Here is a 27,244-nt window from a genome sequence, read left to right on the forward strand (position 1 = left end):
ACTTATTTTTATAAAGTATTATAAATTATTGTAATTATATCTGAATTTTACTAACTTGTTATAATAAATAGGCTGCAATGAAAAACGGATGTCGGTATTCAGAGAAGTACTTGGTGAAGAAGGTGGAGGAACATTGATGGTTTGTTGTGGACAGAAGTTGACATTTTGGTCATATTGCATATAAGTATTTTCTTGTCTATGTGACATTACTGTAGAAGATGATGGAAGTGGAGTATGTGATATTGGATGTAGTACGTTTTGTGATGTTTGATGTGGTACGTTGTGTAATATTGGATGTAGTATGTTTTGTGATGTTGCATGTGGTACGTTTTGTAATGTTGGATTTGGTATGTTTTGTGGTGTTGCATGTGGTACGTTTTGTGATATGGGAGGTGTATTTTGTGGTGTCGCATGTGGTACGTTTTGTAATGTTGGATTTGGTATGTTTTGTGGTGTTGCATGTGGTACGTTTTGTAATGTTGAATTTGGTATGTTTTGTGGTGTCGCATGTGGTACGTTTTGTAATGTTGGATGTGGTATGTTTTGTGGTGTTGCATGTGGTACGTTTTGTAATGTTGGATGTGGTATGTTTTGTGGTGTTGCATGTGGTACGTTTTGTAATGTTGGATTTGGTATGTTTTGTGGTGTTGCATGTGGTACGTTTTGTGATATGGGAGGTGTATTTTGTGGTGTACGACAGTATGTACTGGATGTGAATAGCGATGCTTGCGAAGAAGTATTTGCGACCGTGTGAGGTATATATTGATAAGGATTCTCCAGATAGGAAGGAACTAAATTATTGGATGCGGATTGTCCAGGATTAGACTGTAAGGTTTCTTCTGATTGCGTTGAGGCAATCTTCTCATTGCGTTGTGATAAATGTTCATTTGTAATGTCGTCCGAATCAGAAGTATACTCTGTGCTGCAATTACTCTCTTCATCCATAATATGTCCCAGTTCAATAATATCACTCTCAATATTCGAATTATTGTCTGTCACTTTTCTGTGAGACTTGAAGCGTTTTCGTGGTGTTGTTTCACCTGGCGATGTTACGTACCGTAACGGCTTTCCAACATTTCTTTTCGATCGTTTGTTCGCCCTGCAAAAGATTAGATATATTTAAGGTAAAGCGTTTTCTATGCCCATTATTTATTTTGTTACATTATAAATTTTATACATATACATATATATATATATATAATTACATATAAAAGTAAGCAAAATTAAGAAATATGCTGGCAGCAAATTGCATGCAAACTACTGGTTTGTATGAAAATTGTATTTTTTGACAAATTATGTTATCATGGTGCTATTAGACTTTTTATGCGACATGATTATACTTACGCAGTATTGTCCTTACTCATGCTGGCAGAAAAAAATGTCGCGAAGCGAGATATTAACAGTTATAAAGTTGACGACTATCGATGATGAGCAGTCAGTTGAAAACAAAAATTTGATTCGTCCTGTATTTGAAACATAAAGAAAGTGAACAATAAGTTAAACAACCGTTTACTCACGTTCGAAGAGCATTATGCTTTTCTGTGTTCCTGCGATACGAAGAATCGTATGCACATTATTATTGCAGTATCATATTATGGTACGTATAACATTAATTGTGGAAACTTGTGTTATTTCGAGATGGTCATTGCGACCATGTACATAAAGGCTGCAAATATTCACTGCGAGTACTGAAAATCTATATATTATAGTTTACATCACGTATGTTATAGATTTTCAGTACTTGCAGTGAATATCGGAACGCAGCCAAAAAAGATAAATGCTAATCTAACCTGTGTGTTTCAGATATGTGACGAGTCGTTTTCCTACATGGAAATGCCAGAGCTGCGGTAAGCGAGGGTGTGCACGCCGTGTTATGCCTCTCCGTGCGACGTCGACGTCGTCGAGCCGTCAATGTCAACGAGTGTCGAACTTCGTGAAACTCTCGGAGAAACGGTAATTCCGGCGAGGGAATAACTAATCGCTCCACGTTGCTCCCACGCCTCCCACGTGTATTTCCACGTGTAATTATAAAGGAAAGTGGCTTTCTCACCAAATCGACCAAAAAAAAAGTGTCGCTCTGCCCCGCGAAGCGAGATATATTAACAGTTATAAAGTTGACGAGACGTAGCGACTGGTAGCGACCACAAAATACGAATATGCCTCGCGGTCACATGCGCATGCTCCGTACTGGCGCACACTCGCATGTGGCAGCACAGGCAGCGAGGCATATTCGTGCCATTGGTCGCGTTTAGCAGACCAAGCCGCTCAGTAGCAGTCGAACGTGATTGGCTTTTACTTTTAGAACCAACTAATCAACGCAATGTGTTGACGAACTCAACAGTTGTGTCTGCTGAACGTGCCCATTCGTGGTCGCTACCAGTCGCTCACTACCAGTCGCTACGTCTCGTCAACTTTATAACTGCGCGTTAATATCTCGCTTCGCAGGGCAGAGCGACACTTTTTTGGTCGATTTGGTGAGAAAGCCACTTTCCTTTATAATTACACGTGGGTGTACACGTGAGGGGGGCGTGAGAGCAACGTGGAGCGATTGTTATTCCCTCGCCGGGATTACCGTTTCTCCGAGAGTTTCACGAAGTTCGACACTCGTCGACATTGACGGCCCGACGTCGACGTCGCACGGAGAGGCATAACACGGCGTGCACACCCTCGCTTACCGCAACTCTGGCATTACCATGTAGGAAAACAACTCGTCATATATCTGAAACACGCAGGTTAGATTAGCATTTATCTTTTTTGGTCGCGTTCCGTGCTTTTCAGTGTTCTCCCGATACAAACGAAGAATCGTATCCACATTATTATTGCAGTATCATATTATGGTACGTATAACATTAATGTGGAAACTTATGTTATTTCGAGATGGTCATTGCGACTATCCACATAAAGGCTGCGAATATTCCGATATTCACTGCGAGTATTGAAAATCTATGGTTTACATCACGTATGCTACAGATTTTCAGTACTTGCAGTGAATATTGGAATATTCGCAGCCTTTATGTACATGGTCGCAATGACCATCTCGAAATAACACAAGTTTCCACATTAATGTTATACGTACCATAATATGATACTGCAATAATAATGTGCATACGATTCTTTGTATCGCGAGAACACAGAAAAGCACAATGCTCTTCGAACGTGAGCAAACGGTTGTTTAACTCGTTCACTTTCTTTATGTTTCAGATACAGGACGAATCAAATTTTTGCTTCCAACTGACTGCTGGTATTTTCATGTACGGATATGTTCCGAACGTATAATATATAATGTATGTAACAAAATACATAATGGACATAGAAAACGCTTTACCTGTTAAATGACGATATATCTAATCTTTTTCAGAGCAAACAAACGATGGAAAAGAAATGTAAGAAAGCCGATACGGCATGTAACATCATCAGATGAAGCAGTTAGCAGTACCACGAAATCAAGATAGTCGTCAACTTTAAGTGTTAATATCTCGCTTCGCGGGGCAGAGCGGTACTTTTTTTCTGGTGGATTTGGTGAGAAAGACACTTTCATTCATAATTATCAAGATAAATAGTACTTGCAACGTAGTAGAAGATGTCGTAATAATATAATTATTATCCGTTTCGCCATACAGTCAATGGATGTAATCAATCGTTTAATTTTATGACGAAAATAGTTGACGTACATATATATATTTTTCCCCAGTTTTGCAAAGTTGTCGTGAACACACACGCGATTAAAACTATAGAAACAATATTATAATTAACTTACGATACATCCGGAGAATACTATATTCCCGCAGACATTACTTTACGAAGTCCATCGTGTTAATTTCAGCTCATGATGTATTAAGTATCCACGTTTATGTCATACCAAAGCTAGGCCAATTGCGATAAGGACACTTTAATCCTTCGAGCCCAGAATTATTCTCGTTGTCCCGTAACGCAAACGTAAACGCTAAATAATTAAGATGAGAAATTTCTAATATACTCAGCTTTTATATAACGTCGCAGCAAAATCTCTCGCGCCGTTGCGCTATGGACGGTATTAGGGCTTAAAGGATTAAACGGCCATTTAGTTTTAGTCCGTTTATCGATGCCACGAGGAAGCATAATTTGACAATTTACCGCCGCATTACCGATGTCCGTAATTTCGTTAAATCCGGCGATAACACGAGCCGTTTTACGCAGAAGTTAGGTTCGCATTGAGATTATTATAAGAGAAGAATAATCGCATCTAGTTTTATAAAGTGACTCTCTAGGCTCGAAGGGATTTGCTACTTTGCGTAAATTTAATTTAGACTTATTTGTACAGCGAAGAGTCGCTTTCAAGCGCTTCAGTAACTTCAGTAATCGTAGCCTCACCTAACCTAACCTAACCGATGCTTATCGTGTCTCGCTCGATAAAAATGTTTTACATTAGTTCAATGAAAACTTTCGCCTGATTTAACGATGGTCTAAGCTCGTTGTTCCGCTTGCGCGCTATACTTGCGTGCTACGTAATCGTATTTCGTTGCGACATTCGCACAGCTTACAACCTAGTTTCAATTCTACGGGCAACTAGCTCTGGTTATCTCGTTCTTCCCTCGTTATGATCTCACTCATAATACAAATAGAGGAATGAAATTTTTAAACAACGAAAAACGGGGGGAACTTCCGAGAGAGAAACGCGAGTGGGCCAGTCGGGAGAGCCCGCGTAGGATAGAGCCAGCGAGCGTCCTTGTACAAAAGACAAACGTTTTTAGGTTGTACTTGCGTTCCTGCAAGTCAACGATCAAAATTTGTACCTGTAATCTATTGCTATTGTATTTATAAGTTTTTTTAATAATATGGAAAGATATCTAAAAACCTCAGTTAGTCGAAAGACGCTGCACACAATGTCTGAACGACAAAAACGAAGGATTAGATCGGAATACAGAACCAATATTCGTATACTATGTGCGTCCAATCATACTATCGGTACTAGGAATGATGTGCATACATTTAACTCATCTATTGCACCTCAAGAAAGTATTGCTTCCAATAATACTTTCAATAATTTGACTTGCAGTGAAAATATAGACAACACAAAAGAGGCTACTGATGTGTCTTCTTCGTCTATGTCCGATGTTAATGATATATGTGACGAAAGCGATGAAAGTGATGTCTCTTCATATACACATTGTTTGCAAGAAGTATCGTTTCGTGACCAGTTGGCATCTTGTTTCGTTGATAACAATATTACACATGTCCAAGGAAACAGATTGTTGTTTCTTCTAAGGAAACATCCATGCTTCTCATATTTGCCGAAAGACGTTAGGACACTTCTCAACACACCGCGCCGTTGTCTTGATATATACACAGTACCACCAGGGGAATATTTGCATTTTGATTTGGAAATCGCAATTGTTGATAGTCTGTCTGATATATTATGTACATCAGTTAACGAGGTAGTCTTAGATTTTAGTACAGATGGATGTAATTTAGACAAACAAAGTATCATTCATATTTGGCCTATTCAGTGCCGAATTGTCAATGTAGAAAAAGCACCACTAATAGTTGTGGGTATTTACAAAGGTCCACACAAACCAAACAGTCCCAATATATTTTTTGAAAAATTTGTTGAAGACGTACGACGAATTATGTCGAAGGGCGGAATAGATTTTCCTTGGCCAAAGAGTGCCATTAAGGCTTAGATGTTTCATAGCAGACGCGCCAGCTCGCGCCTTTATATTACATCATCGTGGCCATATGGCTGAGCATCCATGTTCTAAATGTAAAGTATCAGGAACACGTATTGATACTAATCATTTTGTCTTTAATGGTATTAACCATCCTCCTCGAACGGATGATGAATATATCAAACGTGTCGATGACTCTCACCACAAAGACGGTATAAGTCCACTTTCACTATTACCCATGGGAATGGTATCACAGGTACCATTCGAATCTATGCACCTAGTGAACATAGGTGTTATGAAGAAACTGTTTCAAGCGTGGGTACAAGGAAAGTTTTCACGCGAGACAAAATTGTCTAAAAGAATTATTACAATTATAAATACAAGAATACAAAGTCTACAAGAGTATTGTCCTTCAGACTTCGCAAGGCGTCCCAGATCCCTCGAATTATATTCTAAATATAAAGCCACGGAGCTACGTCAGTTTCTGCTGTATACCGGTCCAGCTATATTATACGGTTTATTAGATGACATAGTAAGTAGCTATGTAACAGGTACTCCGAGCTCGGGCCGGCCGCGGGGGGTGAGGGGCGCGGGGGAATCGGGCGAGGGGGGGGGCGCGCCTGACCAATCACCGACCGGCCTTTCCGTACTACTTTTCTATAACGGAAAGGCAAGACGGTGATTGGTCAGGCGCGCTCCCCCCTCGCCCGATTCCCCCGCGCCCCTCACCCCCCGCGACCGGCCAGAGGTTAGAAGTATTACCGACCGCGCGCGGAAATCGCGCGTCCTCCCGCGTCGGTCGTCGCGCGCTAACTGATTCTCTTGGGAAAATATGAGCGTCGCGCGTTATCGACCGCGCGCGGAGAAGGAGATCGAACGCGTTTGAACGCGTTTGAACGCGTTCGAACTTGTTCAAGGTCGCTCCTCGAGAGACGTTCCACGAAAATGCGTTCAAGGTCGTTCATTTCGCGGGTCCCGATTACCTTTCTTCGTTGTTGTTTTTCCTCGGTTCGAAGGTCGTTTCATCCCGTATCGCGGATGACGCGATCGCGGCGATTGTGGAGCTAGCGGAGTCGGGGGATCTGGGGAGCGCGGGATCGCGTAGAGATGATGAAAAAAGGAAAAAGAAAGACAGAGAACACACAGATGAGACATGAATTTTTTTATTTTGAAAAACTAAAATTATACGTATGTCGACGTGCGCTCACATTATTTTGCGCGTATGAATATACATTTGCAGACACGCGTCGCGACATTATGATCGGAAACAGAGCGCGGTAATTTCACAGTCGACGATGTTGTTAGGATCGAAGAATTCGCTCTTCAGTATCGCATTTTTAGCTGAAGTGCCAGTCTTGATAGCGTTGGCGGCTATCTCCCGATAGCGCGAATACTTCGCGTCGATTTCCTCGGTCGCCGCGTTCAGCGCCGAGAGGATGCGATTGACGCAAAATCGGAGATCGTACAGCGTGAGCACGGTTTTGAGCGACATCGCCACACGAGCCGCGTTGGGTAGCTCAATACGCAGGATCGGCAGGTTGTTGATCATTCCGAATCGCAGCGTCATGTCTCCGATTGTTATCGGTGAGGGGGGGCGGGTTCCGTCGACGGGGGTGGATCGCATACACGATAATACGTCGCGTTTGCGCTCGACCAGTCCTTTCCACATATCGAGCGTCAGAGAGACTTCCCTGCCTTGTTTGTCTCCCAGGGCGATATCCACGTACGAAGGCGTGGGTATACTGTACCACGGTGACTTAATCGTGATACCTAAGGCTAAGTATTTGTAGCCAGTCGTCGTCAGCAGATAACGCGTCGTTAGGACGCGCACCGCAGGCACGTCAATGGGCATGTCGGTGGGGGGATGAGAGCTGGAACGCGACTCCCGATGAAGAAGATCGTCCGTCAAATCGATTCTTCGTATCTTGCAGTCGTCGTTCATCTCCGAATCCGTCTCGCGAGGGGAAAAACCCTTCGGCGCGGGTCGATCGGTCAGCGTCGAGAACATTTCGCACGCGCTGTAGTATCGTTCGTTTCTGATTTTTTATCCGACGCGTCGTATTCGGCTGACGATGCGATACTGATGCTTTGGGGGGACACATCGGTATAAGTAGAAAAGTTCTTACTATATATCGCGCGATGTGCGGTGTGGTGTGGGAATTTGCGCAGTTCTCTACTTCCTTCGGCGGATACGGCGATCGGAAAGCCGAACGCCGCCGTCGTCGTCATCATCGTACGAATCGCTCGCCGGTGACGTTAAATCATTGAGGCGTACGATTCGATCGAGGAGATCGCGCAACTGTTGCAACAGTTCGGCCTTAGGGCAGACGATATTCAGCATCCGTAGATCGAATTTACCAGCCGCTGTGACGGCCTTCGTAAATTCGTTGAATTTGTAGAACTGCGTCCGAGTGGTGAAGTACAGATTGCCGTCGACGTATCGGATGATCGACGTCACACCGGTCGGTATTCCGGGAAACGTCGTTTCGAGAGGTGTAAATCTGACAACTCTCTTCGCACATTCGTCTATTTCGGCTACCGAGTTACCGTTAAACACCACGAAGGAACGTCCTCTGTAGGTGTTTACCGCTCCGTTGATTATCGTTTTTTCAGGAAAGCCGAGTTGTTGCAAGGTCTTCGGCCAATCTGGTCTCAGACTAAATTCAGGATATTGAACCCTGTATACCAAATTATTTACGAACACCATGAGATCACCGGACGGGGATTGATAGGCGGCGGCTATGCGTGTGTAATTGTTCTGAAGAAAGCTCATGTGATTTGAAAGGGCTAACGGTCCGTTGTACGTCCTACCGTCCAGATCGATCGACCAAACGTAACGCTTGTACGAGATGTACATTCGATTTTCCAAAATCAATATCACGTTTACGCGATCAATGCTGCACAGGTCCGGCGATGGCTGCGGTGGCTGCGGCGGCGGTGGCGCCGGCGTCTGCGAGGGCTCGTTTGCCAGTTTTTCACCGTACAAACGTTGAATGTCCATAATGTCGAAATTGTCGAGCTTGACCGGATACTGCTTGACGGGCGAGTACGCGAACATCACCGAAGTCGGGCGCTTATTGTGCAACAATCCGAGAGAGTGACCGATCTCGTGCGTCAGCGTGAATTGTAGGGAGAACTTATCAGAGGGATTTTTACTGACGTGAATGTGCCACGGCTCGTCCCCGTCGATGTGCACCTCGGAGACGAATCCCGCTTCGTCCGTCGGGAGAGACGCGTGGGCGAGCACGTTACCGGGACCGTCGAATTTGGCCGAGCAATGTGGTCCGTTTGCCTTGACATTCGTGTTACTGTGACGTAGGCGTCGCCAAGATATTATAATGTCAGGATTCGTTTCGGAGCGTTCGAACGTCAATGCTGAATGCTGCGACCACAGGTCGAACGCGGCCCGCGCCGTGTTTAACTCGTTCTCGGTGGCTACGAAAAAATCCCACGTCAGGTGCGTCTTTGGCCATTTGGATAAACTCGCTCTCGTTCCGTGCTTCAGGATATCTCGAAAACCGCATCGCGGTTTACTCATCATTTGTAGCGTTTCGTTGTTAGGCGTTCCGTCGCCGGGTAAATCGTAGTATTTCTGAAAATCTTCGACGGCTTTGCGAAGAACGTCGTTTCGTCTCTGAGCCGGAACCGCGTCCACATCTTCGGTCAGATATCCGTATTTCTGCAGATAATCGAATGCGAGTGTGTAATTCTCGTCCGTGGGATTGATGCACCTCACGGCGATAAAACACGCGGTTAACGCGATGACGCGTGTGAGCCACATCGTCGAGAGCGAGAGAGAGACGGTAGAACTGCGATGACGGTGCGTTGCGGTTTGAGCGCGATCGCGATGAGCGTTCCGGATGTGAATGTTTACGCGAGGACGCTCGTTAGCGATAGCGCGGATAGGTGGCGGCGGGGTCTCGGGTGGAAAAAATTGCGCTTTTGTCGCATTTCCTCGGCGCGGATAGGTGTGGTGGTGGGGGTTTCGGGTGGAAAAAATTGCGCGTCGAAGATTTCAACGAATGAGTCGGTTTGATAAGATGCATTTTTTCCACGATGCGAAAATGCTATTCTTATTACATTTTTTACCGCAATATCCTACATTTGTCGCATTTCCTCGACGTGGATAGGTGTCGTGGTGGGGGTTTCGGGATGGAAAAACTGCGTCGACGATTCCGGCGGATGAGTCGGTTTGATAAGATGCATTCTTTTCCTCGATGCATTCTTTTCCTCGATGTAAAAATGCTATTCTTAGTATTTTTTTACCACAATATCCTTCTTTTGTCACATTTTCTCGGTATATAAAGAACTCGAGACTAGACTTGGGTGTAGTCTATCCACAGTTTTAACACGAACAATCTCTTTTAAACGTAGTGAAACAAAGACGATGGAAAAACTAAATGACATAAAAAGTCTCGTCGATTTATTGCAAATCCACACCACGTCTCTGGCGAGAACGGTGGACGAGTATTCCGATTCGGTGCGGCAGCTGCAGCTGCGTTTAAGAAATATCACGGAAAAAGTTCCCGCCTGCATACAATTAACTGTTCGCATTGACGAGGACTCCGTAATGCTGGAGCGAACGTAAGTAGATTTATTAAACATAATTACATGACAGTGTTTATATTTATATTCATGTTTATATTTATATTTATATTTATATTTATTATATTCATATTTTGTGTAGAGCCATCATCGCCTCCCTAATGAAGAAGTCGCGCAACCAAATACGATTGTTCGTTACCAAAGTTCGTGGGATGCATCGCGATGTTGCGCGACTGGCTTCACCGATCTTCATGTTTATATTTATATTTATATTTATATTATTATATTCATATTTTGTAATAAAAGAAAATGAATAAATCTGATAAATACACTAGAACGCGAAATTTCCGCCGTAGCTGCAATGCTTATCATGTTTATATTTATATTTATATTTATATTTATTATATTCATATTTTGTGTAGAGCCATCATCGCCTCCCTAATGAAGAAGTCGCGCAACCAAATACGATTGTTCGTTACCAAAGTTCGTGGGATGCATCGCGATGTTGCGCGACTGGCTTCACCGATCTTCATGTTTATATTTATATTTATATTTATATTTATATTTATTATATTCATATTTTGTGTAGAGCCATCATCGCCTCCCTAATGAAGAAGTCGCGCAACCAAATACGATTGTTCGTTACCAAAGTTCGTGGGATGCATCGCGATGTTGCGCGACTGGCTTCACCGATCGAGGAGCCAGGTGCGGGACCGGCGGGACGGTGCGGTCGCGAGAGAGAGAGAGACGATGACGACGAGGGGAATCGTGTGGAAAATCGAGAGGATAATAGAGTGATCAACATCGACGACGACGACGTCCCTGAGGGTTGGCCCTCCCAAAAGTAAATAAAAAAGTGTAAAAACAAAAAAAAATAAATTTTAATAAATATTTACAAATATATGAAAAAATATGTACAATATGAAAAATAATAATATTATAAAGAATAACCTCCACCATAGTTATGTTATTTTTGGTCCGCATTAAAACTGCAACCAATGACCATGTCCTTTTACATTATTCGTTATAACGTTTGTCTTAACAATAATCACTACCAGTCTTAAAGGATTTTAAAATATATATTATATATAAAGTGTCACGTTAAGAATAGCGTCAGTCACACTTAAATAAAATGGATACGAAAGAAATCCGTTTTAACATTGTATATTCCGTTATAAAATAGAAGTGTCCTTTTCTTTTATATAAGAAGGATATGTTTTGCGGTGTACGCTTCTGTTATTGATATCGTGTTTCCTTTACCGCTCCCTACCCCATCCAATCACACGCTTGGCGTTATCGCTCACTCGCGCTCGTATGGCGTTATCGCTCACTCGCGCTCGTATCCACGCCTCGCGCTGGAGCGTCTCGGCTTCTCGTTCGTTTCCGTATCGCGCTATCGCTCCCACCCGTCTCGCGTTCGACGCTATCGTTCTCTCCCGTTTCGCGCTCTCGTTTCTCTCTGTTTATCTCGTTGAAAATATCGCGTTTCCGCGACCGGCCATTTTTACGCACTCGGCATTATCGCGCTCCCGCGCCCAACCATTTTTACGTACCGACAGCTTATAATATATACATAGAATACGGGGTATAGGTATGTGAAGAAAAGGAATATCGCATTGTTCGTTGATTTTATATCAGTTTATTATTTAATACAATATGGATAGAAGAATATACATGATGGTGTAAAAAATGAGTAAATACAATATAGATAGACGGATACATATGGAATAAAAAAATGATTAATACAATAAAAATAAGTAATACAATTTAAAAATGAGCAATACATTAAAAATGCAATTATGTCATACGAGTAATATGTTTTTTTACATTTAATCTGTGGAGTCGATGTTGGAGAGACATTCGCGTCGCTCGATCCACCAGTCGCGCAACTTCGTCACGTCGATGTTGGAGAGACATTCGCGTCGCTCGATCCACCAGTCGCGCAACTTCATCACGTTCTCCATCGCGCAGCACCGTTGATGACGTCCGCAGCGAAACGCGCGATCGGCGCGAAGAATCTCCAACCGATCGATGTCGTCGTACTCGGCGTCGATGGCCCCGATCGTCGCGTCGACGTCGCCGAGAATCTCCTCCAGCCACCTCTTCTTCTCGAGACCTTTTACATAGATTCGCGCGCCGGGCGTCTCTTCTCTCTCCCACGTTTCTTCCAGGTTGTCGCGCACCGCGCGTCGAATAATGGTCTTCGCTAGGCGATAGTCTGTGTCCCCATCCTCCCAACGGAGGCCGTGATGGTTCGCCATCAGCCAGCCGGCCCTTGCCTTCTCGGCGCTCGTCAGCAGATCCCAATTCATCGGCGCGCGAAACACGTGATGCGTCAGTACGCGCGTCTCGCTTCGCAGCACGGCCACCTCCTTCGCGACGAATCTGTCACCCACTACGAATCCCTGTAGGTCGACGAAGATCGTCGTCGTCGTTCTTGCTGCTGTGGCCATTAAGTCAGCGCGTTGGAAAGAAATATGTAATAATGTTCGTTTAAGGATGTGCTTAAACTGCTCGTTCTTAACAGAGTCTGAAGAACAATGGAAGGATCCTCGAATTTATATATCCCTCGCTTCCGGGATGCGATATTCTACAACCACATTTTTCCGTTAGATAATTTTGCGCACCACGTTGGTCAGCGGACTGTACTCGATGACGCGATCGTGAACGATGAGACAAAAGGCGGTGGTTTTCGGCGGAACGTTTTCCTTGTTTTCGAATTCGATGCGCACGTCCACGGTGGCGCTCTTCACCGAATCGTTTTGACGGGAACAATCAATTACCACGAGTGGAGCTACCCGCGCGAATTCGCGCGGGGAAAAGAGCGCGTCGTCGCGACTGTCCCCGTAGTACGCTCCTCGAAATTTCGCGTACATCTCGTACAGCACGGCGAACTTGTCGCTTTCGAAATCCGCGTTCACGTCGTCGTAGGGATAGAATTCCGAGTTGAGATACAATTTTACGTTGGCGAGCGCGCAATGATCGAACCTCGAGGCGTCCTCCGTGAATTCGTTTCGCCGTCCGGTCTGCAGCGCGAATATGACGTATCGCGGCTTCTCCAATTGTGGCGCGGCTTTCACGGCCCACGAATGCTTGGTTGTGTTCTGCAGCAGGGGAAATTCGTACAGGTCCCAAGAGCGAAAACCCGCGCTCAGAAATCGTCCGCTCTCCAACGTTCGCAACAACGATAACTTAGTCACGTCGTTTAACGCCACGTGAGGCATACGCCATTGCACCTTCAGCAACGTAATTTTAGGATCCTTGGTTGGATCTCTCGGCACGGTTTTTTTCGGATCTACGACGCAGTTGACGTCGTTACGAGCGCGTATCAGGATAAGCTCGTGTCGCGCATTTATCACCACGCGTTTATAGTCCTCGCAGAAACCCAACAGATTGTTCAAAGGTACGCAAAAGTTGAATTGATGGGATGCGCTGTTCAGATTCGATTCGTTTGTTGGATAACTCCATCCGGCGTTCTGCAATCTTCTGGCTCGTTCGACGGTTAGCGACACGTAGTTCTTTATCGTGCTGGTTATTCCGACGTTTCTACACCGGTCGATCTCCACTCCGTCGAGTTCGTATCGAATTTCGTCGAACATAAACGCGACGCAGTTGTTAACTAATTTCGCGTATTGCTCCTCCGTCGTCGCGCCGTCGTCGTAGAGTCGCCCCTCAATGTACAGGAAACTGTCGCACGGCAGCGTATAAAGATCCTGCTGCTGTATGGGTATTCGTATCTCGTCGTTGTGCCCAAACGTCGTGTTGACGTATGGGTTATACGTGTGAGTCTCGATTCCAACGATGCGCTCGTCGAAAATCGGCTCACCGCCGATATTCAGGATGTCGGCCATAACCTTTTCTTTCGATGTGGAAACGACGCGGCGGCGACGCGTTTCTCACGGCGAGACCCAACGATCGTAGGAACCTGACGTTGGCGTTGCTGAGAACGGCTCTCCTTCCTCCTCCACCTCTTCTCTTCCCCACGCTTCCGATCTCGTCGTAGAACGGGCTAGCTCGCTCGTTCGCACAATTCGCGCTAGATCCGTTCAGAACGAGCATCCCTCCTCTCGCTCTTTTTTCTTCAGGTCGTGGAGGTATCACACACACACACTAACTGCGACGACGACGTATGTGCAGTCTAATCGTTATCTCCTCACCGCGAAAGTCGATCAAGCGATCTTTCTGATCCACGACTCGCACCGTGATATCGGTGACGTTTCGCGCGACGATCGGGAGGTAAATGATCTGCGTCGGAGTCTCCGACAGTTTATATCCCGGTGGAACTTTCGGCGCGAATTCGTGTATCGCGTGCACCGACCGTCCGTTGCTGTACGCTCCCGTGGTGATGCTGCATTCGATGCGAATTATGTTCACGCTCATGACGTCAACGGGTCCGTCGGAAACGTACCATTTGTTCGGTTTTAGGATACGATCGCGCGAGAAACCCAAAAGAGAACCGATGTTGTTTGGTTTTGTAAAATTCACTCTGTAGGCGCACTTTATCTCACTCCTCATGGTATTCTCGTTGGCGCGAAGAGCGAGTATCGTTCTATCACCGCCGTCATCGTCGTCGTTCTCATCGTCGTCCTCGTATATACCATAACCGTCATCGTCATCGTCGTCTTCGTCCTCGTATATGTGATAACCGTCGTCCTTCTCCGTTCGGTTTTTATCTTTTACCCGTCCAGCGTCATCGGTCTGCAGTTTTCCTCCTTTCTCTTTAATTTTTTCTCTCTCACGCGCGCGACGTTCGCGATAAAGAAGAGCGGCGCGCAGATATCTGTTCACGGCTCGCAGCTCGTACGATCCTTCCGGAACGACGATTCTCCGGTCGTCCTCGCCGAAGTAGAAGCGATTGTTCGCGGACGTAACGTTCGGTATCGAATTGTACGTCTCAAAAGTCGCTAAACCCAGCTCATATTCGCCATCGCTCAGATCCAAAGCGGGAAAGTGACTCACCGTGAGAACGCTGCTGGTTCCGGTCAACGTGAGCGTCAGCGACATCGCGGGAGAATCGTCCACCACTCCCCCAATCGATCTCGCGAAGAAATCGCAGGCACAGCTGTCCACAGATTCTCTGATCGAATGTCTGAAACGCGCGACGATTGTACGTCACGATCGCGCTCTCGCCGAGATATCGCGCGAGCTCCCTCGGCGGACGGAGATTTCCAAACGCGTCGAAGTAAATCACAACGTTCCCTTTTTTCGCGTAAGCGACCCAATGCGTGCCCGGACCCACCGCGTCGTCGAGATTCACGATGCCGCACTCCGCACGTCGCACCCTCGTTGGCAGAGCGTCGCGCATAAACACCCCACGGAAGAACGGTATGCGTAGGCGACGCGCCGATCGATCGAGCTGCTCGTTCGTCGTGACGCCGTACGGAGGTAGATGCACTAACGTCGGCTTCTTCCGCGAAATTTTTTTTTTCAACGACTCTCCTCGCGCCACCCCCGCGCTTCTTATACGGCGCGAGGTACAACCCGCGACCCTCCATCGCGCGATTGTGTCGCTGCAATTCGTCGAGTTGTCGCTGCGCCGCTTTGCCGGCGCTCACCGCTTTGGCCACGCCAGCCGCGCCACCGATCAAGGAACCAAGCGCGCCCAGCATCGGTAGAAAAGGCAAGAAGCCGCCGCGTTTCGCTGTCGGAAGTATTCTCCGCTTCTTTCTCTCGCTCTTCCTTCTTGTCTTCGTGTTTCTCCTCAATCCCATTCCTTTCCTCGTTTTCCTTTTGCGTTCCATACCCATGCCCAGTTTCGTCTTCGCCTTCATAGCCGCCCATACAGCCGCCGCGGCGAGTCTCTCACCAGCCGTGGAATCCTTCGCGGTGACGCGCTCGCGCGCCCTCTCGGCGAGCTGTCGATCGGCGACGTGTCGCTCGGCGAGCTCGCCGCTTCGCGAATACGCGACGTCGTGCTCTCGACACGCCGCGTCCAACGGATTGATGCCTTCTTCACCGCGCGCTAGTCTTTTCGCTAGACGCGTACCGGGTCCACAAAATTGATAGCCGGGTATGTGCAGCTCGAAGGGAAGAGCGTTTATCGCGCGATTGAGTAGACCGGCGCCGCGCATTCGGTCGCGGTTGTGGGAGGATTTATTTCTTCTTACTTCGAACGGGAAGTCGATGACTCACCGTTCATAGCGAGCACGCTATTGCATACGTAGCAGTCCTTGATGAGCGGCGGTGGACCGTCTATGTGTGTTCGCTGCCACGGACGATTGTAATGTTCCATACACGGGCGATATCTCTGCGTCTCGGGATCCTTTTTTATATGTTCCGGCAAACGGTCCCACAGCAGGTGCACGTATTTCTCAAAATTGCGCAACAGAACGATCTTCGGAACGAATTCCAGATCCTCGGCCGTTAGATTGAGAATATCGTGCCTCTCCGTCAGTATGGGAAACATCTCGATCACCGATGCGCGCGAACGAATGGTTGCTTTTAGACTAATTTTTATACGAATACGGCGTCACGCTCGCGCTATTTATACCCGCGCGCGAGGCGTTTGCGCACGCGCAACGAAACGAAACGAAACGTCCGCGCTTCCCTCACCCTTTCCGGCGATCGAGGAGCTCATCGCGAACGAATCGAGCTAGCGCGCGCTCGCGGAAAAGACCGAGAGAGGGCAAAATGCGATTCGTGCGACAGTCGGTGACGATAGGAGTCTCGAATCTGGATCGCAAAACGCTGGCGAGGTCAGGCGCGGGCGAGAGAGGAAACGGAGAATCGCGCAGGCACGGTCCTCTCCTGCCGAACGTCGTACGTTGCATCATTTGCGGTCCCTCGAATTGCGGTAAGACGAACGTTCTACTGAGTCTGTTGGAACAACCGCACGGTCTTCGTTTCGAGAACGTATACGTGTACTCGAAATCTCTGCAACAACCGAAGTATCGATACCTCGAACGATTGTTCGAGCCTATGGACGAGATCAGCTATCGCGCATTTTCCGATAATCGCGACGTCATTCCACCCGACGAGGCGCTTCCCGACTCGGTCTTCGTCTTCGACGACGTGGCCTGCGACAAGCAGGACCGAATGAGAGAGTACTTTTCTATGGGTCGACATTCGAATATCGATTGCTTCTATCTTTGTCAGACGTACGCTAAAATACCGAAACATCTCGTGCGCGATAACGCAAATCTGTTGATCCTGTTCAGGCAGGACGGCACCAATCTGCGACACGTGTACGACGATCACGTGAACATCGATATGTCGTACGACGAGTTTCGCGCCTTCTGTCGCGAGTGTTGGCGACGCACCTACGGTTTTGCCGTGATAGACAAGGACAGCGCGTTGCGAGGCGGACGGTACAGACGGGGGTTCCACGACTTCGCCGTGCTGTAGAGCCGATCAGTGCACCTCGCCGAACGACGCGAGTATGAGCGCGGTCGTGGGAGAGAGGACCGTGCGAGAGATAGCCAAAACGCGCGCATCGATTCGCAGAAAATACGCCGCTCTCAGAGCTGGAAAAATGGAGAGCGAGATCGCTCTGGAAAAGAGGTACGAGCCTATCGTCAAACCTCTGAAACGGCTCGCCGATGACGTGGAACGTAAGAGTAAAGTGTCGGACAAAATTGACGACGACGACGATGGTGGTAACTTTACGTTCGCGAGAAAAATGAAAGCGACGAAAAGAGCGAAGAAGGACAGCGAGAACGACGACGACGACGATGCTGGCGCCGACCTGGAGCGCGATTACAGGGAGGATGACGACGTATTCACACCAATCAGGACAACAACGACCGCGGAAAAAAGAGAGTCGCGTCCAGCACGGCTGAGTTCGGCTCCCGCGACGACTATCGCGAGCTCTACGCCGATCCACGCCGATTCGGTCCGGTTTTTACCCAGAGAACACGAGATCGTCTCGGAGACTACGACTCCACCCCCCGCGCTGGAGACGTCCGTCAGGGAGTCTTTGAGCACGACGGAAGGTCGCGACGCTCTGAATAGCCAACTAGGACCGTTAGGGCGGGAGTACGTGGGCGCTCTTCTGAGCGGTGACAGTAAAAAGGAGATCGACCACGTCTACGGAGTGTATCTCGGCGAGCACGGCACGATGCTGGGTAACAAGCGATTTGACGTAGCCCCGGATGACTCCGTGATCATCGATGGTGTACGGTACAAGGGCACGCGCGGTCTGTACGAGTTGATTTTCATGCGAATTCCCAACGCTCGCGTCTACACGGAGAAGGACAAACGAACGTACAGGAGTATACTTTTCGTTACCAACGCTCACAAACGCGGTCGCAGCGCTGGCATGCCTGTCAAGGGTAACAGGGGACACAAGTACACGAAAATAATAGCGCCGCTCGTACACCCGTCTAGCAAAGTTGGAACCACGAAGGGTGCCGGACTACCGTCGGACATGCGACTGACCAACAACGCGATCGATTACGTTCACTGGGACGATCCCAACGAGCTGGTCGATCGACTTCGACTGCTAGACGCCTCTCGTCGGGCCGGCAACGACGCTCACGACAACGAAATCCTGTCGATAATCGAGGAACTTCGCGAGGCCGGTTTCGTCATAAATTGATCGGTCGCGTCGATCGCGACGGCAGTACGAATCGCGCGCCCGTCAGCGCGATGTCCGTGAACAAATTCGGCATGTCTCTGACAAATCGGGGCAACGGTGACGGAATCAACGGTGCGTCCACGGTGAGATTACGCTCGTCGATCGAATCCCTGCGTAATTACACGCGCAACAACGCGCTCTTTATGAGCGAGGATTCCTACGACGCGAAGGAGCGCAAGATACGAAGAGTAGCCGCGCCGGAAATCGACACCGACGCGACGAACAGGAGTTACGTCGAGCGCGCGATCGAACGATCGAAGAAAAGCGCCACCGAAGAATTGAAAGGCAGGATAGCGGCGGTGGAGAACAACGCGAAAAGAAATTTGAGAAATGAGATATTGGCGGTGAGGAACGCAACGCTCCTCATTCGTTTAAACTATTATGAAGCGAATCAGCGCAAGATACGGCACGTAGCCGCGCCAGAAATCGACACCGACGCGGCGAACAAGACCTACGTAGATGGCGCGATCGAGCGGCTCAGGAGCGTCGTAATCGAAGAGATCAAGAAGAACAGCGCGATCGAAGAATTGAGAAGTGGAATCGCGGCGTTGAAGAACGACGCGCTCCGTTTGAATGAGAATTCCTACGACGCGGGGAAACGCAAGATACGAGGAGTAGCCGCGCCGGAGATCGGCACCGACGCGACGAACAGAAGCTACGTAGAGGGCGCGATTGGGCAGCTCAAGAGCGTCGTGATCGAAGAAATCAAGAATAACAACGCGCTCGAGGAATTGAGAGGTGGAATCGCGACTCTGAAGAACGACGCGCTCCGTTTGAATCAGGGCTCTTACGAGGCGAGGGAACGCAAGATACGAGGAGTAGCCGCGCCGGAGATAGGCACCGACGCGACGAACAGGAGCTTCGTCGAAGGAGCGATCGCGGAGCATAAAAAGACAGCTTTGAGAGAAGCGAAAAAAGAATTTAAAGATCATTTCGAAACTGTGAAAAATACCCTGGATAAGCACGAGGTTGAAATCATCGCAATTAAGACTGTTTTAAAAATTCTTAAGGAGAATGAGCGTGGAAAAACGTAGACTCGTGGAAGAATTGCACGCGCCGGCGCGAAAAAACTTTCCTCGCCGCCGCGTCGTGGTGCGCGGTTACGACGACCTGTGGCAGGCTGACGTGGTCGAGATGCGTCCGTATTCGCGCGAAAACGCGGGTCACAATTACATTCTGACGGTCATCGATGTGTTGAGCAAGTACGCCTGGGCGATCCCGCTCAAGACTAAGAGCGGAAAGGAGGTCGCGACGGCTCTCCGAAAGATCTTTCGCGAGGACGCGCGATACCCTAGGAATCTGCAAACGGACAAAGGAAAGGAATTCTACAACGCCGACGCGCGCAAAATCTTCGACGCCCACAAGGTGAATCACTACTCCACGTATTCGGTGATGAAAGCGTCGGTGGTGGAGAGATTCAATCGCACGTTGAAAAACGACATGTGGAAGCTCTTCACGCTCCAGGGATCGTACAGATGGATAGACTCGCTGCCGCGCCTCTTGTCGAATTACAATCGTCGCAGACACAGAACGATCGGAATGCGTCCGACGGATGTGACGCCCACCGTTGCTGAAAAATTGCTGCGCACGGTGTACAGTCGCGCGAAGATCGCCGCGCCGGCGAGATTTCGAGTCGACGATCCGGTGCGCGTGAGCAAATTCAAAACGATTTTCGAAAAGGGTTACACTCCCAATTGGACCACCGAGATCTTTCGCATAGCTAAAGTACAAAGGACCAATCCCGTTACGCACCTGTTGAAAGACATTCGCGGAGAAGCGATAGCCGGAGGATTCTACGAACACGAGTTGCTACGCGTCTCCGATCCCGACGTCTATCTCGTGGAAAAAGTCCTGCGTAAGCGGGGCAATCGAGTGTACGTGAAGTGGCTAGGAATGGACAGTTCGCACAATTCGTGGATAGATAAGGCATCTGTATTGTAACAAAAAATAGTTAGACATTCGTAGACACACGCAACGTGTACTTTATTAATAAAAGTTTACACATTCATCGGTTTGTTTCTTACGTGCTATTGACTTTACGATAAAACAATTTTTAGGAAGCCTATGATATTGTTTCTTTTTTTACAACGGTATTCCGTAATGTCCCCACGGAAGCGTTTCCTCGCTGTTCAACGTCACGTATCGCTTGTCGTCGTGCGGACTGAGAGCTAGTTTTTGCTCCGACACGGTGTAAACTTCGTGCAACGTCGAGCGTATGCACGACTGGCGCGTCTTCAGCTCGCGCGCGTTTCGCAGGCACGCCACGTAATCCTCGAACGTGATCCTCTTCGCGACTACGTTTCTTTTAACGCCCTTTATTCTCTTGGTGTCGTCGCGTCCGAGTACCTTGTAAGTGTACATCTTCGCTCTGAGGCCCACGAACTCCGTCATGATCGCGCCATTGTTCTCGTCCTTCATCAAACCGGGCACCTTCTTGTTGACGCGCGGCATACCGTGCGCGTTATTCTCCGCGTAATCGCTCGTGTCGAATCTGTCTATGTCGCGTCTCATACGATCGTACGCGTCTTCGCACTCCAACGAATAGATCAGACTATCGGTATCCGTGTAAGCAATTCGACACCGGTCGCGATAGAGCGGCACCATGTAGTCGTAGTGAAACTCGTAGAGACGCGTCTTGGATATCTCGAGAATACACATACCCACGTAGACCGGCTTGTTGAATTTTACCTCGAGCCTTCGCAGCTCGATCGCGACTAGATTCTCCGAGAAGACGCTTCTACTGTGAAAGTTCGGCTTAGCGATCATCGCCTCCGCGCCATATCTCCCGTCCCATCGCGTCACCAGACGCACGTCCACGTGATCGCGCACGTTCTCCATCGTCTTGCCGAAGACGGCATTGTTCATCAGTTTGTACATATTCCGTTCGAACTCGTTGCTCGCGCGCGTCCTAAGCGTAGTGTTCAGCTCGATGTAGCCGCGAAGCCACGGTGACTGGGTGAATCGCAGAACGCGACGAACGCGCGTCAAACGCAAACCGAGTCGCAGACATTGCTGCAGGTTTTGATAGTGCGTCACATAGCGCGATTTGTCGTAGAGAGTAGCGAGCAGTTTCTCCTGCCGCTTACCAGGCGGTTTATCGCGCGTCGGGCACAGCGGCAGGTCCGCGTGGACGTCGTGCAGGTTCGGCGGATACTCGAGATCCACCTCCAAAATGTAACCGATATCGCTGTCCGCCGGCACGGTCGTCACGTCGAAATTCTCAGGGTCGTCGAGCCACTGGAAATTCGCGTACGGTAGCGATTCGCTCATAGCCCAACCGTACAGATTGTTCACGTCGTAATACATGAGATACGTAGTGGGCTGGGACGAGTCGTACGTCGGTACGTGCCTGTTGTTAGCTCGCGCGTACCTGAGCGAACATTGACTGAGGCCGCCGCGTATTCCGCGTTCCACGAACAGCACCATGTCGATGTCGGTGAGTAGCTCGAAACGCACGCCGGTGTATCTCAGCATGGCGTCCCACGTGTACCCCGGCAACGTATAATAATGCGCGGGATCCAGCCCGTAACTCGCCACACACGTGTCTCGAAAATTTTCAAAGATATCCGCCAGAAGAAGCACGTCGGTCTTGAGATACAGATCGCTGTACTCGCCGAGATCTCGCACGCGAAAACGTCGCCAGACCCTCGTCGCGTGCTCGTAGTCGCTCTCGCTCGCGGTCTCGTCGGTCAGGGAGCTGTAAAAGACCTCGCGCGGTGGAAGTTCGGTCTCCCGCAGTTTGTCCACGCTGTCGACGTACTCGTACGGAAACACTCCCTTGCGAGTGAGCAGATCGAGATCCTCCGTGCTCAAATCCGCGTACTCCGAACGTGTTATTCTCAGCTTGTCCTTGTCCAGATAGGAAGCCAGAGTTTCGATACTCGCGGCTAAAAATTTGTACGAGTCCACGAATCGAAGCTTCACGTACCGATCCCATCTCCCGTCCGTCTGCGTCTCCTTAACGGTCTTCGCGAACGATATGTAGCTTTCCTTCGTAAGCGGTAGGAGCTCGACTCCACCCTCGAAATCGTTCGCGATTTTCTCGACGATAAAGTGCGCGTCGTAACCCGACAGATTGTGGAAGAACACGGGAATCACGTACACATTTCTGTAATTCAGATTGCAACGAGAATGCGCCGGACCTCTGTAGCGTCCGGTTAGATGACAGTGATCTCGCACGCGCTTGTCCTCCGGTTGGAACGCTTTTCCACACACGTGACAATGCGTCGCGAGCCAAAACTCGCGTTTCTCGTTCTCCGTAAGTTCTACCATCGATATATTGGTGGAGAATTTAGTCTTAACGCGATGTGCGAGAACGCGAAGCTCGTTCACGAACCATGAAACGCAATCCTCGCCGCGACGATATTTGTACGTAGATACGGTATCGTCGTAGGTGCAGCACAGATAGTAGCCCAGGCTGAACGGTACGTGACGTTGATAAGCGTATCTTTCCGTTCTCGCGGCCTCTTCGACATTCTCCCTCTCCCGTTGTTCGAGAAGACACTCCAGATCCGCGTACACCACGAAGGGAAGTCGCTCCTTTCTGTCGTAATTGTCGAACGACAGCCACTTATCGTCCTCGTTCGGAAGAACGATGGCGCAGTCGTTCATTCGGCCGCAGTCGACGCTGTGAGCGGCCAACTTTTCGCGCGTATAGAAATAGTGTAGACATCTGCGAAATAATGTGTGTAATTACTATGTGTTTAGTATATATAAAAAATAATACCTCGTCGTTTCCTTATTCCTCAGGTTTTTTTTTTACTTACCGATCGCAAACGTGCTTCACACACCGTTTCGCGGTCAATTGTGAATTCACCAATCGCGACAGATTCTTTATCCAGGCGAAATGGCCCCTGTTGACGCCGCGTAGCGTATCGCGCAGATACAAAAGATTTACGTGTCTATGCCTCTTATCGTCGGTCAACCGCAGAGGCACGATCGCGTTGTCATCGGCGCCCCGTCCGAACTTAGCTTTTTTTTCAATTCCTTCCCGAGTTGTAAATACATTGATCGATACGTCGTTCTGACGTTCGAACTTTCCGATCTTTTTCAGATCTATGGGAAGATTGATCCCATCGAGATTCAGCACCGTCGCGTAATCGGGATACGAGCCGCATCGGTCCGCGTTCCGCTCGACGGGATACAGAGCAGCGACCACCGCACGCGCGAAACACGTGTCGTTCTTCGACCGCACGTTGACCACCGCTTGTTTAAGTTTTATACCTCGCGGTATCTCCATCCAACATCCCACGCGCATGGGATTGCACTTGTTAACGTTCACCGTTAAGTTCAGTATTCGCGACAACGCCCATCCGCTGTCGCGTTCCTGAAATTCGTCCAACGCCGCTAGAATCGCGTCGCGCACGTGCCTGTCGTACCACTCGCCCAGATCGGACCCTAGGAGGAGCTGTTCGTTCCGCGTAGAGATACTCTTCACATCGGTCTTAACATCCGCTACGAATTCTCCATTGAATATGACATTGACCTTCAGACACGAGTATCTGGTCAAATTATCCTGCACTTTTTCGAGCACGGTGCCCTTCGCATCCTCGAGAAATCGCGCTGGTTCGATATACGTAGAATTCGTCACAGCGCCGGTGAGTACGCGACTTCGGAACGCCGCATCGATCTCGACCCACGAAAATCCTCTGCTAACGCCGCTGCTGCTACCACCGCCCCCACCGTCCAAACCGGCACCTACGACGCGTTCGAATCGTCGGCGCAGATCCTCCCTCGAACCTTCCAATCGCGCTATTCGAGCCACCAGAGCGTTCACGGCTCCCGTGTTTCCTCGCCCCCCAGATTGTCTGACTCGACAACTCTCCCGCAAGAGCCGGAGACACTCGTCGCATCGTCGTCCCCACGCGCGGTACCCGTCCGCGTCGCGGACATCCGCGGCGAGCAACTCGTCGCACTCTTCCCACATCCCATCCAGAAGGGTCTTCCACCCTCGGGAACACTAAATTTCACTCGTTTGAAAAGACGACGAGACTTGTAGGTCTGAATCCTACGTATCTTCTCTCCTCCGTCCACCGTCTGATAGTAAAGATAATACTCGAGCGGTAGGCAACGCATATAATCCTTCGCCCTAACGGAGTTTGCCATTGCCGTCTCTATCCACGCTCGCTCGCGCGCAGTTCGCGCCCCGGTCTCCCTTCGCAGATGATGAGTCGCCAGATTCCATCGCGCGTCCTCCTTCACCACCGACGCGCATACGTTTGACGGCAACGACGCGTCGACTCTCGCCGATTCGTCGTCCGAATCGGTCGAGAACTTGGGCATGGGCTCGTAACAGCGCAGTTCGCCGTCCGATTCCTCGGACGAGTAATAACGGCGATCGTTCATTCGCGAGTACGCATCGCTAATGTTACCAAAAGTTCCAATACGCATCAAAATCAATATGAAAGAAAACGCCGTCGCTTATAGAAAATGCTCCAAAACGCATTCCACGCGTCCCAATCAATATAATTGCGATTACCGTCGCGTATAGTTGTTCTTTCTTTAATTATTTCATTATAGAGATACATACGGTGCGATCGGCGATCGGCGATTCCGATTTCGCGACGGATCAGATATCTCGTTACGTCGACGCACTGCGGATCCCCACCCCTCCTGAGCGGTTCGCTAACTTTCACGATCGGTTTCCCGTATCTTTTCGACCAGATCCAATCTTTGCAAAGGTCTACGTACTCGTCACTCATACCTCATTTTTAAAAAAACAACTGTACCGCGCTGTCGCGCGCCTGTTCAATTTATACTCGTTCCTTATCTCAAACGGAGGATGTACCTACGGGATACACTCTTTCCTGGAAAAACGACAACCGCTCGCCGCATCCTTCGAAAAGAATAAAAAGGAGGAAATGACGAGAGCGACCTCGAACGATTTCGAACGCGCGTTGAAAAATAATCGCGAAACGTGCGAATCGGGTGAACGAAGAGAGTAGACGCTCTTTCCCGGAAAAACGACAACCGCTCGCCGCATCCTCCGAAAAAAAATAGAAGGAGGAAATGACGAGAGCGACCTCGAACGAGTTTGGACGCGCGCTGAAAAATAATCATGAAACGTACGAATCGGGTGAACAGGAGAATCAGTTTGCGCGCGACGACCGACGCGGGAGGACGCGCGATTTCCGCGCGCGGTCGGTAATACTTCTAACCTCTGGCCGGTCGCGGGGGGTGAGGGGCGCGGGGGAATCGGGCGAGGGGGGGCGCGCCTGACCAATCACCGTCTTACCTTTCCGTTATAGAAAAGTAGTACGGAAAGGCCGGTCGGTGATTGGTCAGGCGCGCCCCCCCCCCCTCGCCCGATTCCCCCGCGCCCCTCACCCCCCGCGGCCGGCCCGAGCTCGGAGTACCTGTTACATAGCTACTATAGTATATAAACATTTCTTATTTTTACATACAGCTATAAGAATATTAGCGTCCACGTCTCCACGAGAACAGTACTTATGTTTCGCAGAACGTGCTCTTCAGAAATTTGTTCTGCATTGTCCACATCTATATGGTGCTAGATTTAATTCTTATAATGTCCACGGACTTCTTCATTTGACTGATGATGTTAGACGTTTCGGCGCTTTAGATACATTTTCAGCTTTCCCTTATGAAAGCAACATGTCAATTTTTAGAAAGTTTTGCAGAAAGGCTAATCAACCTCTTCAACAAATGTTTAATAGGATGAAAGAGTTACAAACACATGGAAGTGCTGAAAGTCATAAAGACGAAACATGTGTTCGTGTATTTATTCCGTATAATAATGGTAATCGTATTCAATATCGCAAAATAGCATTTAATAATTTCTTATTTAGTACAAATTTGCGCGATAATTGTTGCATCCTAAAAGATGGGTGTATTTGCATCATTTCAGACATTTTCAAGGACGGCAACTCTTATCGTTTAAATGTCAAGAAGTTTTTGGAGGTTGATAATTTTTATAATGTTGGCATATCATCATCACATCTTCAGATATACAAGTGTGCAGCGTTAGCAGACGATCCCAGATAGCAATGCCTGATGATCAGATTTCATCACGTCATGATCTTCTGATATTGACCGAAATGTGATGTATGTCTTGTGATCATATTGTGATGATACACATCATGAGTACAAGTTAACATGTATATGAGGAAATATATGAGCTCAGATATTGACGTTACTTAGCCAACTTATGATAATCACATGCTGACCCTGGTGGAAATAATTTTACAACAATTACCGCGAGCGCTAGTACCGACTTCCATCGCTGCCGCGACGCGGCTATATCACGCGTCACTTTCTCGTAATCAAAAATCATCACGCGCTAGTATAAGAGGCGAGCTTGTGAGAAGCCTAATTACAATGTTCTTTGCTGCAGATCAGCTTAAGTGATATCACTTAAGTGATATCTCTGGTATCACATAGTGCAGAGATCTGCGAAGCAATTTTTGATAAATTGTTGGATACGTCTTACTTATTTATTTACATGTTTTTAAATAATTTTATT

At 48.4% G+C, this 27,244-nt stretch overlaps 1 pseudogene; it reads left to right on the forward strand.

Annotated features, from left to right (window-relative positions):
- The first annotated feature begins 2,316 nt into the window (after positions 1 to 2,316).
- Positions 2,317 to 26,988, forward strand: LOC139785814 (uncharacterized; annotated as a pseudogene).
- The last annotated feature ends 256 nt before the right edge of the window (positions 26,989 to 27,244 follow it).

Source organism: Temnothorax nylanderi, unplaced genomic scaffold, assembly GCF_030848795.1.
Source record: "Temnothorax nylanderi isolate EJ_2023f unplaced genomic scaffold, tnyl_v1.0 TNYL_tig0891_pilon, whole genome shotgun sequence".
NCBI classification, from domain to species: domain Eukaryota; kingdom Metazoa; phylum Arthropoda; class Insecta; order Hymenoptera; family Formicidae; genus Temnothorax; species Temnothorax nylanderi.